We start from the raw sequence: 18,259 nt of genomic DNA, 5'->3' as shown, positions 1-18,259 counted from the left end.
TCCCAGTGCACCAGCCCCGAGCACCCTGTATCATGCATTGAACCTGGACTGGCGATTCATTTCACATATGATAATTTACATGCTTCCATGCCATTCTCCCATATCATCCCTCCCTCGCCCTCTCCCATAGAGTCCATAATACTGTTCTATTTATCTGTGTCTCTTTTGATGTCTCTCATACAGGGTTATCTTTACCAATATACACTTCCACAATTCAGAATAAATCTATTGTTAATGAAAGAAATATAAAAACAAAAACAAAAAGCTACTGCTACCAAACCAAAATCAGATCTACTTATTTTATGAGCAGCAAAGTCTCTGACATCATGCTGTGGTGAAGGTACAAGATTTATTTTAGTGTGCCAAGCAAGAACAGGCAGCTCAAGCTGAAAAGACCAAAGCTCCCTGATGGCTTTCAGGGAAGTGTCTCTAAAGGCAACATTAGTGGTGTGGGGTTTAGGATCAGCTCCTGGGTATTCTCCTGATTGCTTGGAAGTGTAACAGGGTGATATTCTGGGAGTTGACATCATCGATCTTATGGTCCTAATTTCTCAGGGATCTATGTGCTTGTAGTCAGTAGTTTCCATCAGATGGGAACCTGGTTTCTGTAAAAACAACTTAGGGATGTGAATCAAGAATTGCTATTTATTCCCTTCCTGAAAAAAATTATGGCTGATCTATTGTTTAAATTTGGTACCAATTTCCCATTCAATAGGTATTCTTCATTACTACATCTTCACATTGTCCTCATTGTTAACTCTTGAGTGAGCCTTGTGAAACCCAGGGAAAGTATGAAGGAAAACCTTTCATTTAAGGAAAGGGGACATGGTGGGAATACTATACCTGATAGAGTCCCAAGGGGGTCTTTTGGGCACAGATACACACAAAGTTTTGGGATAAGGTGTTTTATTAACCCTTATATTAACCTTTTATTAACCCTTAACTGAAAATTTCTTACAGTATTATTGTTTATTATCTTCTATTAAAATTGCATGCTTGGTATTTAATTTAGCCATAGTGTTCTTCTGCAAATTCTGTGTTTGTTTTTCATCATTGTGCATTGCTAAGACATAATATTTACTGTCCTGTCTGAAATTCTAATCCTTCTAACTGGGTAGACTTCATTCCATAATTAAATTGACTCAATACTTAATTTGTCTTTCTACAATAATTTCTGAGATTTTTCTTATGGCTTACCTTGTATTGGATGCATTTTTTCATTAGTCCTATTTTTGCTTGTTTTGGTAACATTTTCCTGGATATATTTGGTTATTGTGCTTATTTTTTTCCTTTGAGGATCTCTCATTGCTGTTATATATATATATATACATACATATATATATATATATATATATATATATATAACAATTTGGTTATAAACGTTATTATAAATATTTTATCAAATTTGGAAATATCTACTAAAGTATTTCATTTATATTATTATAAATATAAATAACATAGTTTATTTCCTAATTTGTTTGGTGAATGCAGTTCTCTGCTCTTCTGGCATTGATTGTTGCTGTGAAGGATTCCGAGACAAGAATGAGTTCCTCTCTACCCTTCATCCATTGGTGACTTGTCCTTATCTTTCACAATGCTAGCTGGAGTTCTAGAACTCCTTATCGTGTGTGCATTCGAACTCAGTCACATTCAGCTCTTTTCGACACCATGGACTGTAGTCTACCAAACTCCTCTGTCCTTCCAGGCAAGAATACTGGAGTGAGTTGCAATTCCCTTCTCCAAGAAATCTTCCAGACCCAGGAATCAAACCCTCATCTCCTGCATTGACAGGTGGATTCTTTACCACTGAGCCACCTGGGAAGCCAAGTTCCTTATCAGATAAATGTAGTCTGTCCTTGGGATTTGTTTCCTCCAATCCAGCATGGATTTAGAAAAGATAACTCCCTGATGGCCCAAGTAACCTTAACCGAGATCCCCATCTATTGCATAGGCTTAATTCCTCAAACCTGCTTAACCAGACTTTAGTCTACTTTTTTTCCCCTCAAAGTTTAGTTAACTTTAAGAGGAATGCTTAAATTTCAGAGCCACTTTTTTCCCCCCATCTACATTACGTCTATAATGTGGAATGTGAGGTCAAGAGTCAGATCATGCTGCAGCTGAATATTCTAGACTCTTCCTTGCTTGTGGCATTGTCAGTTTTATGGCACAGGCTTTAACGCTTTTTTTGACTGCCTTCTGAAATTATTTTCAGGCAGTTGTCTACTAAAAAAAGATATACAACTTGAGAGTTGTGAGTTTGGGGCAAAATGAGGACTGCAGCCTGGGAGGCAGCATCTCAGATAGCTCTGAGAGACTGCTCCAAAGTGGCAGTGGGGGAAAGTCAATACATAAGGTTTTGGTGAAGGAGGAGTTCAATGCCATGAAGCACTCAATTTACAAAAGGCTTTTTGTTAGTCATGAGGGTCTGATGTCACCACGAAGGGATTTAGTGCTTCTCTAGATATGAGGAGAAGCAAGGATTGAGATCATAAAATCTGTTCCTAAAAACATCCAACTATCTATAGGCCTGCTCTACCAGATTCCCTGGAGTACAGAGTGCCTCACTCCAACCTGAACTCCCTCAGGGGTTGTTAGGTCAACAGCTATAATGGCACGGGGTTCAATCTCCATAGAGGCAGATGGCAAATGCGTTTGTTGTTCAGTCATTGGCTATGCTCTTGGTGAGTGCCAATTTGTAGTTGACGCAGTAGATGCTAATTGGATTCCTACCCTAAATCTATAATTTCTAGCTAAGCAAGAGGTTGAAATTTATGGAGATTGAACTATTTTGTAAACTAAAAAAAAAAAAAAGGAATTATGAATTTAAAGTATTTTCAGGTGAAATAGTAATCAGTGTTCAGCAAACTTTTTCTGTAAAGGGCGAGATAGTGAATAATTTTGGCTACAAAGCGTTACAATTTCTCAAGTCTGCCATCTCAGGGTGAAAGCAGCTATAGACAATCTATAAAAGGATAAGTTTGTGTTCCAAAATGATTGTATTTGTTGTTCTTCAGTAACTGAGTCATGCCAACTCTCTGTAACCCCATGGGCTGGAACATGCCAGGTTTCCTTGACCTTCACTATCTCCCAGAGTTTTCTCAAACTCATCTCCATTGAGTCAATGATGCCATTCAACCATCACATCTTTGGTTGCCCCTTCTCCTCCTGCCCTCATTCTTTCCCAGCGTCAAGGTCTTTTTCAATGAGTTGGGTCTTCCCATAAGTTGTCAAAGTATTGGAGCTTCAGCTTCAACATCAGTCCTTCCAATGAATATTCAGGGCTGATATCTTTAGAGGTGACTGGCTTGATCACTTACTGCCCATAGGACTCTCAAGAATCTTCTTCAGCACCACAATTGGCTACTGGAAAAACCATAGCTTTGACTATATGAACTTTGCTCAGCAAAGTGATATCTCTGCTTTTCAATACGTTGTCTAGTTTTGCCATTGCTTTCCTTCCAAGGAGCAAGCTTCTACTAATTTCACTGCTGCAGTCATCACCTTCAGTGATTTTGGAGCCCCCAAAAATAAAGTCTGTCACTGTTTCCACTTTTTCCCCATCTAGTTGCCATGAAGTGATGAGGACTGTATTTACAAGCATTTAAATTTGAATTTCATATAATTTTCAATTTTCAAATTATTTGTTTTGGTTACCCTCTAACAATTGAAAAATGAACAAATATTTTTAGCTCATACTGCAAAAGCAAGTGGTATGTTGTATTTCCCAGATTACATGTTGGTGTGTTGTAAGACCCAGATTCACCCCCAACCAATGTCTCCCATCAGGAAGCTTCTATAAACCTTTTATCCTTATCCATCAGAAGGCAGACAGAATGAAAACTTCAGTCAGAGAAAACTAATCAATCTGATCACGTGGATTGCAGTTTTGTCTAACTTAATGAAACTATGAACCATGCCACGTAGGGCCAACCAAGTGAGATGTGTCATGGTGGAAAGTTCTGACAAAACATGCTCCACTGGAGAAGGGAATGGCAATCTTCTTCAGTATTCTTGCCTTGGGAACCCCATGGATAGTAGGAAAAGGTGTATATATATATATATATATATATGTATATATATATGTATATATGTGTGTGTGTGTATATATATATATGTATACATATATATATGACACTAAGAGATGAACTGCCCAAGCCAATAGGTGCCCAATATACTACTGGAAAAAAGTGAACATCAACATTTTAGGACTCAATGAACTAAAATGAAATGGAATGGGTGAATTTAATTCAGATGATAATTATATATACTACTGTGGGAAAGAATCCCTTAGAAGAAATGGAGCAGCTCTCATAGTCAACATAAGTGTCTGAAATGCAGTAATGGGTACAATCCCAAAAATGACAGAATGATCTCTGTTTGTTTCCAAGGCAAACCGCTCAATATCACAGCAATACTCTATGCTGTAGCCACTAATGTGAAAAGGTGAAGTTAAATGGTTCTATGGAGACATACAAAATCTTCTAGAACTAACACCAGAAAAAAAAAAAAATGTCCTTTTCATCATAGGGGACTGGGATGCAAAAATAGGAAGTCAAGAAATAGCTGGAGTAACAGGCAAGTTTGGTCTTGGAATACAAAATGAAACAGGACAAAGGCTAATAAAGTTCTGCCAAGCGAGCACACTAATCATAACAAACAACGTCTTGCAACAACACAAGTGGAGACTCTACACAGGGACATCACCAGATGGTCAACACAACAATCAGATTGATTATATTATTTGCAGCCAAAGATGGAGAAGCTCTATACAGTCAGCAAAAACAAGCCCGGGAGCTGACTGTGGCTCAGATCATGAACCCCTTACTGCCAAATTCAGACTTTAATTGAAGAAAGTTGGGAAAACCACTGGACAATTCAGGTATGATCTAAATCAAATCCTTTACGATTATACAGTGGAAGTGACAAGTAGATTCAATGGATTACATCTGATAGACAGAGTGCCTGAAGAACTATGGACTGAGGTTCGTGACCTGTACAGGAGGCAGGAATCAAGACCATCCCCAAGAAAAAAGAAATGCAAAAATGCAAAATGATTGTCTGAGGAGGGTTTACAGATTGCTGAGAAAAGAAGAGAAGTGAAAGACAAAGTAGAAAATGGAAGATATATCCATCTGAATGAAGAGTTCCAATGAATAGCAAGGAGAGATAAGAGAGCCTTCCTCATTGATCAATGCAAAGAAATAGAGGGAAAAAAATAGAATGGGAATGACTAGAGATCTCAAGAAAATTAGAGATATCAAGGGAACATTTCATGCAAAGATGGGCATAATAAAGGATAGAAATGGCATGGACCTAAAAATAGCAGAAGATATTAAGAAGAGGTAGCAAGAATATATAGAAGAACTGTACAAAAAAGATTTAAAGGACCAAGATAACCACGATGGTGTGATCACTCACCTAGAACCAGACATCCTGGAGTGTGAAATCAAGTGGGCCTTAGGAAGCATCATTAGAAGCAAATCTAGTGGCAATGGAATTCCTGCTGAGCTCTTTAAAATCCTAAAAGATGATGCTGTGAAAGTGCTGCATTCGATATGCCAGCAAATTTGGAAAACTCAGCAGTGGCCACAGGACTGGAAAAGGTCAGTTTTCATTCCAACCCCAAAAAAAGGCAATGTAAAAAAATGTGCAAACTATCACATGGTTGCACTCATCTCACAAGCCAGCAAATTAATGCTCAAAATTCTCCAAGCTAGGCTTCTACAGTACGTGAACTGTGAACTTTCACATGTTTAAGCTGAATTTAGAAAAGGCAGAGGAACCAGAGATCAAATTGCCAACATCCATTGGATCATCGAAAAAGCATGAAAGTTCCAGAAAAACATCTGCTTCATTAGGTCAGTTTAGGTTTAGTTTCTCAGTCCTGTATGACTCTTCAATCCCATAAACTATTTTCTCTCTGCCCATAGGATTCTCCAAAGCAAGAATACTGGAGTGGTTTGCCATTTCTTTCTCCAGGGGATCTTCCCAGCCCAGGGATTTAACCTGGGTCTCCTACATTGTCAGCAGACTCTTTACCAACTGAGCCACCAAGGAAGCCCCTTGGTTAAATCCTTTGACTGCATGGATCACAACAAACTGGAAAATCGATAAAGAGCTAGGAATACCAGATCATCTGACCTGCCTCTTGAGAAATCTGCATGCAGGTCAAGAAGCAAATAGTTAGAACAATACATGAAACAACAGACTGGTTCCAAAATGGCAAGGAGTATGTCAAGGCTGTATGTTGTCACTCTCCTTATTTAACTGCTTATTTACATGTACTTGTATGATGCAGAGTATATCATGTGAAATGCCAGGCTGGATGAAGCACAACCTGGCATCAATTTTCACCTGGAATCAATTGTCAACTGGAAAATTGTCAATAACTTCAGATATGCTGTCATCATCACAGCTGATGGTGACTGCAGCCATGAAATTAAAAGACGCTTACTCCTTGGAAGGAAGGTTATGGCCAACCTAGATAGCATATTTAAAAGCAGAGACATTACTTTGCCAACAAAAGTCCGTCTAGTCAAGGCTATGGTTTTTCCAGTGGTCATGTATGGATGTGAGAGTTGGACGGTGAAGAAAGCTGAGCGCTGAAGAATTGATGCTTTTGGACTGTGGTGTTGGAGAAGACTCTTGAGAATCCCTTGGACTGCAAGGAGATCCAATCAATCCATCCTAAAAGAGATCAATCCTGGGTGTTCATTGGAAGGTCTGATGTTGAAGCTGAAACTCCAATACTTTGGCCACCTCATGCGAAGAGTTGACTCATTGGAAAAGACCCTAATGCTGGGTAGGATTGGGGGCGGGAGGAGAAGGGGATGACAGAGGATGAGATGGTTGGATGGCATCACCGACTCGATGAACATGGGCTTGGGTAGACTCCGGGAGTTGGTGATGTACAGGGAGGCCTGGCGTGCTGCAATTCATGGGGTCGCAGAGAGTCGGACACGACTGAGCGACTGAACTGAATTGAACTCAGATATGCAGATAATACCACCCTTGTGGCGGTAACTGAAGAGGAACTAAAGAGCCTCTCAATGAAAATGACAGAGGTGACTGAAAAAGCTGGCTTAAAACTCAACATTAAGAAAACTAAGATCATGTCATCTGGTCCCATCACTTCATGGCAAATAGATGGAGAAACAATGGAAACAGTGACAGACTTTATTTTCTTGGGCTCGAAAATCACTGCAGATGGTGACTACAACTTTGAAATTAAAAGACACTTGCTCCTTCTAAAAAAAAAGTTATAATCAACCTAGACAGGATATTAAAAAGCAGATACCTTACTTTGCTGACAAAGGTCCATACAGTCAAAGCTGTAGTTTTTCCAGCAGTCATGTATGGATTTGAGCGTTGGACCATAAAGAAAGCTGAACACCAAAGATTGATACTTTTGAACTGTGGTGTTGGAGAAGACTCTTGAGAGTCCCTTGGGCTGCCAGGAGATCAAACTAGTCAATCGTAAAGGAAATCAGTCCTGAACATTCACTGGAAGGACTGATACTGAAGCTGAAGCTCCAATACTTTGGCCACCTGATGCAAATACCTGACTCATTGGAAAAGACCTTGGTTCTGGAAAGATTGAAAAAAAGAGAAGAAGGGGACAACAGAGGATGAGATGGTTGGATGGCATCACCAACTCTATGGACGTGAGTTTGAGCAAGCTCCTGGAGTTGGTGGTGGACAGGGAAGCCTGGCATGCTGCAGTCCATGGGGTGGCAAAAAGTCAGACATGACTGACTGAAGTGAACTGATGCTGTATTTCACCCCTAGAGTTGCAGTTTACAAACCTTTGATATAAGTGACTACATTTTGGAAGAATGAAAAAAATTATTTCAGGGTGTTACTGTGATGTGACCTGAGAACATCCATGTTTGTTTTGCATGCTGGAATTTTACTGAACATTCAATTTGAAAACTGCTGAATTGTAACTGAGTTACAAAATAGAATAATACTAAAAACTGGGCTTTATCTAGCCAAGGAAAATATAAGTACCCCTAGTAATGAATGAGATGCATACAATAACCCATTTGTATATAAAAAAATAATTTTACTTTCCAATTCAAATTATTGGTAAACAGCTTATGTAAACCTGTATCAACATCCTTCATTTTCCTGTAAAAACTCCTACCCATTTTCCACTGATGGGACACTATTCTGGTTTCTTCTTGAATCTGTGATCCCCAAATTACAATACTAAGACCCCCTAATGCATTGTCCTTTTGCTTCTTTACAGTTCATGTTCCTATCAGTTGACATTTTTTGGTATCAGAAGTGGGATATGAAGTGGTCTTCTGTCCATCTCCAAACCTGCCATGGATTTGACAAGGTGCTTGTGTGAGCCCCCTGTGCTCTGTCACCTCCCTAGTGGCACAAGACTTGGATGATAAGTCCTCTCAGTATTGAACCTTCATCTTTGATTGAGGTTCAGACCTTTAGTTTGGTGTCCTTTTTAAACAAATTGATTAAGGATTTGTTCCCTTTCTCTGAGTTCACTATAATGGGGCATTTACAGCCTAACACTGTTATGGTGGAGGATTTTTCCCCATCTGGGACTCCTGCAGGGTATATGTAAAAAAGCTGGGGGTTTCTTATGCTTGTCTAGGTCAGCATACCAATGGCAATACATACCATAGATGACATAAAATTGACCTAGTCACAATGGGGAACTTTTGAAACTGAAAAATTGATTATTTGGGATGTACAGTTAGAGGCTAATTGGTCTAAAACTAAACAAACAGAGTGGTAAGCCTATTTAAATTCATAAGCTGAAGTCTCTCGAGGAGATCATGAAACTCAAAGGTTTAAAAACCTAAACTTGTTTCATTTCAGGATACTGTGTTTCCAAGTTCACTGCTGCAAAAAAAGACCTCTACTCTTAAATAAATACTCAAAAAAAAAAAAAATCAACAATTCCTCTGTTCATTCTCCTTTGACTCCTGCTTACCTAGGACTCACTGTGTTGCCATTCTATTTTTCTGATTCCCCTAATCCTCCTCTGTAATCTCCCAACCTAGTAGCCCTCCTGTAATTTTTTTTTTTCCCTTTGTCACTGGTATTTTTTAACTCTATGGCAGCCACAATCTGGAATCCAGAGCCTTAGCTCCTTGCAGAATTATGGGCCATAGCTGAGTATTTTCCCAAGGTCATTGAGGACTCCCTCTACTTTGTAGAAGAATATAATCTTGTGCTATAAACAAGCCATCTTTGACTTGCATCAAATAACCTCTGTCTTAGTTGGAGATGACCAACCCAGACACAGGCACACTACTGTGGGCTGGCTTCGCCCTTTAGATGATTTCCATAGAAGGAGCATAGGTGTAGAATTACTAGCTTCCCAGGCAACTTGAGTCCTTCAAGAAGCAATTCTTCAGGCTTTTCCCCATTCTATTGGCAGGAAACATTTAGTCTACTAACAAAGATCTGATGGAACTGTTCATGATCCATATCCATGTCATAACTGAATTATTTGTATAGACTAATCTTACTCTCTGATTCAAACGACTTGTGTAAGTCTGTATTAACTTTCTCCTTTTATCCTATTAAAAAACACACACACACACACACAAAACTCCACCCAGGACATTGTTGTTTCCTCTGGAATCTAGGATCCCTGAATTACAGTTCCAAGACCTCAAATAAGTTTTTATTTTTTTGGGGGGGTGGGAGGGACTTTTTATAGTTTGTGGTCTTTTTGGTTGCCAGAGGTTTAATTGTTGGTTTTGTCTGTTCTTTTGTTTTTTAAACTGGTGCCTTATTTTGTTTCTTCTTCAAACTGAAGATGAACACATTTTCTATAATCCAAAAAAACAATTTAGATTTTTTTTTTATTTTAGTTGGAGGCTAATTACTTTACAATATTGTGGTGGTTTTTGCCATACATTCACATGAATCAGCTAGAATTTAAACTAATAAAACACATTTAATGGTTTGCTCAGAACTTCCCCTTGAGGGAAAAGCAATGCAGACATATTCCACGGACTGTCTAAGTACACAGGAGACTTATTTTAGAGTGTTCAGATAAAAGCCTCCTTGAGAAAGTTTCCTTTCAGCGTGAGAGACTTTTAAATGTGATATCCAGAAAATAGAATATTCCCTTGAGAGTTTTCATGTGGTCAGTTGTGGATGCTTCACTCTTGTTTCATGTCCCTGCTGAAACGTAAGAGACTGAAATGTTCAAGTTATAGAGGCAGTGCTATATCCACCTTGGTCTTTTTTATAAGACTTGTAATGATATTTCTTTGGAAAAGACCCTGATGCTGGGAAAGATTGAAGTGGGGAGGAGAAGGGGACAACAGAGGATGAGATGGTTGGATGGCATCACTGACATGATGGACATGAGTTTGAGTAGGCTCCAGAAGTTGGTGATGGACAGGGAAGCCTGGCATGCTGCAGTACAAGGGGTTGCAAAGAGTCAGACACGACTGCCTGAATTGAACTGAACTGAATGATATCTCTTCCGCTAGAAATTAATCTGTTTTTACAGCTTCCACAACTACTAGAAAAGTCCCTTGTGACATTTTCAACGTGTGAAGTTCACTGAAGACATGACTCCTCTCTTCTGGTCATATTTTTATGGCAAAGATGACAATTTATTACAGTCTTTCTCATCTTAATAAGACATATTTTAGTTACAAAGGAAGCACTACCAAGTCACTGCAGAGAGTGTTGCACAACCAAGGGTGCAGTAGGAATAGTTGCTGTGCAAGTCAAAGTTCATTGCTCAGGCCAGGTGAAATCAGAACTGAGTAGGCACAAAACTCCACCCCTTACCATCTCCCAGACCTGGAAGTATTCTTAGACCTGAACCAGAACTAGAGATAGTTTTCTTTACTTTCTTTGTGTCCTTCTGCTACTTACCTTGACATTCAGATATTTGTTGGTTGTTAAAATAATCTTATCATGCTGTTTGCAAGTTTTGAATCTTGTTTCACATTCACACAAAACATTTTGTACATTTCTCTTAATTTATTAATGATAGCTTAAGGACTCAAATACTTCTAAAATATATTTAAGTTGATAGATATATTCTTTTGGAGTTCTTGAAATGTTTCCGTGCCTATAAAAGTTCTTACCGTGTGGACATTAATGTAATATTATTTAAATGCTTCTAATTTGTTTATGATTTCAGTTTTTGAATGACAATGTCTTTCTGATAACAAAATAATTGCATGCCTATTGAAAATATACAGGAAATGTTCAAGCAACCAATGGAGAAAACAAAGAGAAACCATGCTCCCTCAACCATAGAATTTCACTGCAGCATTTTGTGGTGTTTTGTTCATATTTGGCCTTATCATTAGGAATATCAGTTTTGAAGACAGATAAATATGTTTAAATCTTCAATTCTATAGTTCTTAATGAAAAGTGAGTATCTATTCATATAATTTTAAGTTATTTATGTTACAAATTCATATTCTGAAACTTCTATCTATCAGGGTTAATCACTTTCTAATTGATTTTTGTGGAGTTTTTACATTATTGGCATTAGCTCCTCTTTTATTTTGCAGAAATTTTTCTACATCATCATTTTAATTATAATTGTATTTATTGTATTAGAATATCCATGCTTTGTGATAGTAACAAATTAGTTCCTAAATCTGTGCCTTAACTCCCTAAAGATTTATTTATCAACAATACAGGTCCTAATGCAGGTGGTGCAGTACTCCATGACAAATATGAAATAAAGAACATGCATATAGGACACTTTGGTCATGAACACTGGCACCATGAAGTCTCATATGTTGCCACAGTGGGGTAAAGGGAAACATATCACTGTTGATGCACCCTTTTCAATGCACCAACCTGAAAAACATATGCTCTGTTCTCTCAGGCAATCAGGTAGAACCAGTTAATGACTCCGCTACATGGCACATGGCAGGGAGAAAGTACATGGCAGCAAACATCTCAACTGAGGTATCTACTACAGAGATATTTAGTGACTTTATTCTTCATATAAATTTAATGTTGGAATTGCTTATTAGGTCATTGTGAAATTATGATATATTCTTTCTTTTTGTCCTTCTACTCATCTCTCTACTTTGACTGGCCTTTTATTCTCTGCTGTCTGAAGGCTCCAGACAACCTTAGGTCATGTGCAATTGTCACTTCCTCTTCCTTGTCTTCTGGATGCTCAGACCAGTATTACCTTTGCTACTCTACAGGACTCACAGTATTTTTGAAACATACTTTTTTTTATCATGCCCACCTCTTCTGTGGATAAACTTTGGAGTAAGGAATCACATTGTTTATATAAACTGACCCATTCAATATGTCCACTTAAAGCAAAATATTGTACAGTACGAACACCCAGAATTCAAGTGTGTTTCATAGAGTTTGTTATTAATTGAACTTTGAGTTATTAGACATCTCAGTCTTTACGTTCTGCCTTAAACTAGAGGTACAGAAGTAAATATTGGATTTTTCATAGGAATTAAATGAAATAGGTAGTCCAAAATGAAAACTATAGCACCCAATATAGCTTAGAAAAATCAATATTTTTCCTCCTTTCTCCTCTCTCTTGCAAAGTTTCTTATTCCTGGTGGCTCACCTGGTAGAGATTCCATCTTTAATGCAGGAGACCCAGGTTTGATCCCTGGGTCGTGAAGATCTCTTGGAGAAGGTAATGGCTACCCACTCCTTGCTTGGGGAATTCCATGGACAGAGGAGCCTGGTGGGCTAGAGTACATGGAGTCTCAAAGTTTCAGACACGACTGTGCGACTAACATTTTCTTCTATAAAAGGAACGCGAAAATATTTATGCCATTATTGTATGGTAAAATACTTCCAAAACTTCATGTATTTACCAGTTATTGATAATGTATATTATAATCTACCTAGTATTATTTTGCTTTATAAAGTTTAGTTACAAAGTATATTTAAAATGAACGCTTTTTATCACTAGTATTAATGGGAAACCAGTAACACTTGTCATAAAAAAATTAACAAAACAACTTTACTAAATTAAAAATTAAATTGTGAAATAAAAATAACCAATAAATTATGGAAGTACATTCAAATATTGCAAAAAAGCTCATTAGAAAATAAATCATTTAATGATAAGTCTTGTAATATTTATGATTATTCAATAATGAAGAGATTCTTGGGTCAATATTGCTTGTATAAAAGTGTCATCATGGTTCTATGTCTAAAAGAAAATTGTTGTTCACTGAGAGTATTCAAACACAGATGTCTAGAAACACGTGTGTAAAAACAAACAAAAATAATAATGTGTTTCCTGAGATGTCTGAACACTGAGACCATATACTCTTAGCCAAAATAGTGTAAATGATCATTGATATATGAATTTTTATTTCAATATCTTGTCTTCTTAAAACAATCTTTCATATTGCACCTGGCATAAATCTTTCATATTGGAAAGTTTAGTTACAAAGTTATTAAAATTCTTACCGTGTCAATAAAATAAACTTCCCCATAATAAAATCAGTGAAATACACAATGAACAATAACCAATTTAATTCCAGCCCCTTATTCATAAAGCTGCAAAAAATAACAAGTAGTTAATGATCTGCCCCTAATATGGTTGGCAGTCACCTGAGATTAACAGCATCATCTCTTAATGGTCCATACATTATTGGCCAGAGCACCTTTCTTTACATCAAAATAAGAAATGTGGATGAAAGCCTCTTACTTGACGTATCTTTGGATTTCCCTATCCTCATTTGTACAAGTGCAGTACCACCAGTGTATAGTGTTTAAAAATTACTTTTCCATTTCTACAAAATGACAAATAATTGCAATATACTGTGACTTTAGGGGTTCTTTTTATACCTCCAGGCTGGTAATTACCAAAAAATCACTGGGTTCACAACTGTAGTTTCATCAATGTATAATGGATAATCCTGCAATTTTTAATATTTATAACTGAAATAGCAGATTTAAAATGTTGGCTGTTTCTTTAATTCTATTTTGCACAGTGTTCTTTAGACAGGCATGTCTTATCAATCAATTTCTTGCTTTGTCCATGATTATCCATTTTACCATTTCTTTGACAGAAATTTTGCTATATGTCTTCTAATTGTCTCGGCATCTCTGGCCCTTGAAATTAAACATGATGTCACAAACGGTCTTCATGAATTTTCATTTCATTTCCTGTCACACTGAGCATAAGTTTCTAGGATACTTGAAAATCTTTGTACCTTGCTTTAAAACATTTAGTCAGTTTGTATGAAATTATTTGTGTATTTTAAAATAAGACGAAGTCTGATACCTTCACTATGGAATATTAGTATCTGCAAACATAAGACACATGAAAAGATTTGACTACAGCCTTACAAAATGGAAGCACAAGTAAAAATAATAATCATGTCACAGTGTTTTAATTTTCTTTTAGCTCAAGATGTTTTAGAATACAATATACACACACACATATGTATATAACTGATTTAATTGTATTAATGCCAATTTTTAATCACAATTTTTAATCAAAATCATCAATATCAATCATTAAAATGTTCTACTGTTTAAATTTTGTGTATGTCTATAATTTCATTAAATTTAGCACTTTAATTCTCTTGTTCACAGTGTCTATCTTCTTACTAATATTCTTCCTGCTTGATTGATCTGTTTCTAAGAGAAATATATTATTTTTTTCTCTTTTCATTGTGGAATCATTAATTTTCCCTCCATAGATTTTTACTGCATATATTTCATGCTAATATATATGTTCATGACTTTTATTTTTTTCTCATGTCATTCCATGAATCATGTATGTTACCTATATATGTGTATTAAGATTTTACCTTAAATCTGTAGGACTTCTCTGGTGGCTCAGACGGTAAAGCGTATGCCTACAATGTGGGAGACCGGGGTTCTATCTCTGTGTCAGAAAGATCCTCTGGAGAAGGAAATGGCAACCCACTCCAGTATTCTTGCTTGGAAAGTCACATGAATGGAGGAGCGTTGTACGCTACAGTCCATAGGGTCACAAAGAGTCGAACATGACTGAGACTTCACTCTGTTGGTTTCATGTTAATTTTTATATTGAATTGCATATAGGTATCTATCACTTAGTGGACTAGTAAATGCTTAACAGTCAGTCACCAGGGTAAAGCACAGCTATTTGAAAATTTTGCTTAATTCCATGGTATAAATACATAGACAATAACCTTGTCTCTCCCCTGCCAGTGCTTACAGCATCTAGCACTATTTATGTCCCTTAATTTCCCAGCTGGCAATGTTTCCTCTTCCTTAGGTTCATGAGGTTCTCTAAATCTTGAATCAGAGGTCCTACTGTAGTTTCAGCCTTCCTCAGTGGGCATGATCTGATCTTCACTTGTCTAGCCAACTTAGACATCAGCTCACTTCCAGATCTGCTTTCCCATCAGTTCAGTTCAGTTCAGTCGCTCAGTCGTGTCCGACTCTTTGCAACACCATGAACCGCAGCACGCCAGGCCTCTCTGTCCATCACCAGTTCCCAGAGTCTGTCCAAACACATGTCCATCGAGTAGGTGATGCCATCCAGCCATTTCATCCTCTGCCGTCCCCTTCTCCTCCTGTCCTCAATCTTTCCCAGCATCAGGGTCTTTTCCAATGAGTCAACTCTTCGCGTGAGGTGGTCAAAGTACTGGAGTTTCAGCTTCAACATCAGTCCTTCCAATGAACACCCAGGACTGATCTCCTTTAGGATGGACTGATTGGATCTCCTTGCAGGCCAAGGGATTCTCAAGAGTCTTTTCCAACACCACAGTTCAAAAGCATCAATTCTTTGGCACTCAGCTTTCTTCACAGTTCAACTCTCACATCCATACATGACCACTGGAAAAACCATAGCCTTGACTAGACGGACCATAGTTGGCAAAGTAATGTCTCTGCTTTTAAATATGCTATCTAGGTTGATCATAACCTGCTTTCCAAGGAGTAAGCGTCTTTTAATTTCATGGCTGCCATCACTAAAGCAGTGAATTTGAGGCAAAAAAATAAAGTCTGACACTGTTTCCCCATCTATTTCCCATGAAATGATGGGACCAGATGCCATGATCTTAGTTTTCTGAATATTGAACTTTAAGCCAACTTTTTCACTCTTCTCTTTCACTTGCATCAAGAGGCTCTTTAGTTCTTCTTTGCTTTCTGCCATAAGGGTGGTGTCATCTGCATATCTGAGGTTATTGATATTTCTCCTGGCAATCTTGATTACAGCTTGTGTTTCTTCCAGCCCAGCGTTTCTCGTGATGTACTCTGTATATAACTTAAATAAGCAGGGTGACAATATACAGCCTTGACATACTCCTTTTCCTATTTGGAACCAGTCTGTTGTTTCATGTCCAGTTCTAACTGCTGCTTCCTGACCTGCATACAGGTTTCTCAAGAGACAGGTCAGATGGTCTGGTATTCCCATCTCTTTCAGAATTTTCCACACTTTGTTGTGATCCACACAGTCAAAGGCTTTGACATAGTCAATAAAGCAGAAATAGATGTTTTTTCTGGAACTCTCTTGCTTTTTTGATGATCCAGCGGATGTTGGGAATTTGATCTCTGGTTCCTCTGCCTTTTCTAAAACCAGCTTGAACATCTGGAAGTTCACAGTTCACGTATTGCTGAAGCCTGGCTTGGGGAATTTTGAGCATTATGTTACTAACGTGTGAGATAAGTGCAATTGTGTGGTAGTTTGAGCATTCTTTGGCATTGCCTTTCTTTGGGGTTGGAATGAAAACTGACCTTTTCCAGTCCTGTGGCCACTGCTGAGTTTTCCAGATTTGCAGGCATATTGAGTATAGCACTTTCACAGCATCATCTTTCAGGATTTGAAATAGCTCAACTGGAATTCCATCACCTCCACTAGCTTTGTTCGTAATGATGCTTTCTGAGGCCCACTTGACTTCACATTCCAGGATGTCTGGCTCTAGGTGAGTGATCACACCATCGTGATTATTTGGGTCGTGAAGATCTTTTTTGTACAGTTCTCCTGTGTATTCTTGCCACCTCTTCTTAAAATCTTCTGCTTCTGTTAGATCCATACCATTCCTGACCTTTATCGTATCTATCTTTGCATGAAATGTTCCCTTGGTATCTCTAAATTTCTTGAAGAGATCTCTAGTCTTTCCCATTCTGTTGTTTTCCTCTATTTCTTTGCACTGATGGCTGAGGAAGACTTTCTTATCTCTCTTGCTATTCTTTGGAACTCTGCATTCAGATGGGAATATCTTTCCTTTTCTCCTTTGCTTTTCGCTTCTCTTCTTTTCCCCGCTATTTGTAAGGCCTCCTCAGAGAGCCATTTTGCTCTTTTGCATTTATTTTCCATGGGGATTTTCTTGATCCCTATCTCCTGTACAATGTCACAAACCTCTGTCCATAGTTCATCAGGCACTCTGTCTATCAGATCTAGTCCCTTAAATCTATTTGTCACTTCCACTGTATAATCATAAGGAATTTGATTTAGGTCATACCTGAATGGTCTAGTGGTTTTCCCTACTTTCTTCAATTTAAGTCTGAATTTGGCAATAAGGAGTTCATGATCTGAGCCACAGTCTGCTCCCGATCTTGTTTTTGCTGACTATATAGAGCTTCCCCATCTTTGGCTGCAAAGAATATAATCAATCTGATTTTGGTGTTGAGCATCTGGTGATGTCCTTGTGTAGAGCCTTCTCTTGTGTTTTTGGAAGAGGGTGTTTGCTATGACCAGCACGTTCTCTTGGCAAAACTCTATTAGCCCTTACCCTGCTTCGTTCTGTACTCCAAGGCCAAATTTGCCTGTTACGCCAGGTGTTAACTGACTTCCTACTTTTGCATTCCAGTCCCTTATAATGAAAAGGACATCTTTTTTGGGTGTTATTTCTAAAATGTCATCAGTCACTTCCAATTTGAAACTGAAAGTCCCTAGAAATTCACAAGGCCTGATGCAGCAATCCCTACTCATGTTTTGGCATCTATAACATCTGTAACAGTGTGTTTAAAATAGAATCATAACCATGTTTGTCCAAGTTTCACCTGAGTTTTAGCTGATGTATTCCAAAATGAGATATTAGGCAGTAATCATCCTTTCAGGAAAGTAAAGTGTCTGACAACTATAGCTTTAATTGGCAACTGATCTTCTGTTTGTGAACTAATTTGGAGAGGCTGAGTAAGTAAATGGAGGTTAGAGATGTGGATTAGGAAAGGACAGCCAGAGTGCCTGAGCTGTCCTCCTCAGTATTGGAGTGAGTCTGTATGTGGGGAGGTAGTTGGGGAGTATTCCACTTTGATCTTATGTTTGGAAGCCTACAGAGACCACAGAGAGAATGTACAT

At 37.9% G+C, this 18,259-nt stretch overlaps 1 long non-coding RNA gene across 1 annotated transcript in view; it reads left to right on the top strand.

Moving 5' to 3' along the window:
* The window catches only part of LOC145522355 (uncharacterized), a 74,113-nt gene extending 59,610 nt beyond the window's left edge, over window positions 1-14,503 (top strand). The window contains exons 2-5 of the long non-coding RNA XR_014065995.1: window positions 8,252-8,344; window positions 11,208-11,382; window positions 11,849-11,931; window positions 12,544-14,503. This is a non-coding gene — a long non-coding RNA (uncharacterized LOC145522355). The remainder of the gene's footprint in view (window positions 1-8,251; window positions 8,345-11,207; window positions 11,383-11,848; window positions 11,932-12,543) is intronic.
* Window positions 14,504-18,259: the final 3,756 nt, after the last annotated feature.

Source organism: Giraffa tippelskirchi, chromosome 10 (genome assembly GCF_054371585.1).
Source record: "Giraffa tippelskirchi isolate mGirTip1 chromosome 10, T2T-mGirTip1v1.2.pri, whole genome shotgun sequence".
In the NCBI taxonomy this organism is placed as follows: Eukaryota; Metazoa; Chordata; class Mammalia; order Artiodactyla; family Giraffidae; genus Giraffa; species Giraffa tippelskirchi.
This window is presented reverse-complemented; position numbering and strand designations above follow the sequence as displayed.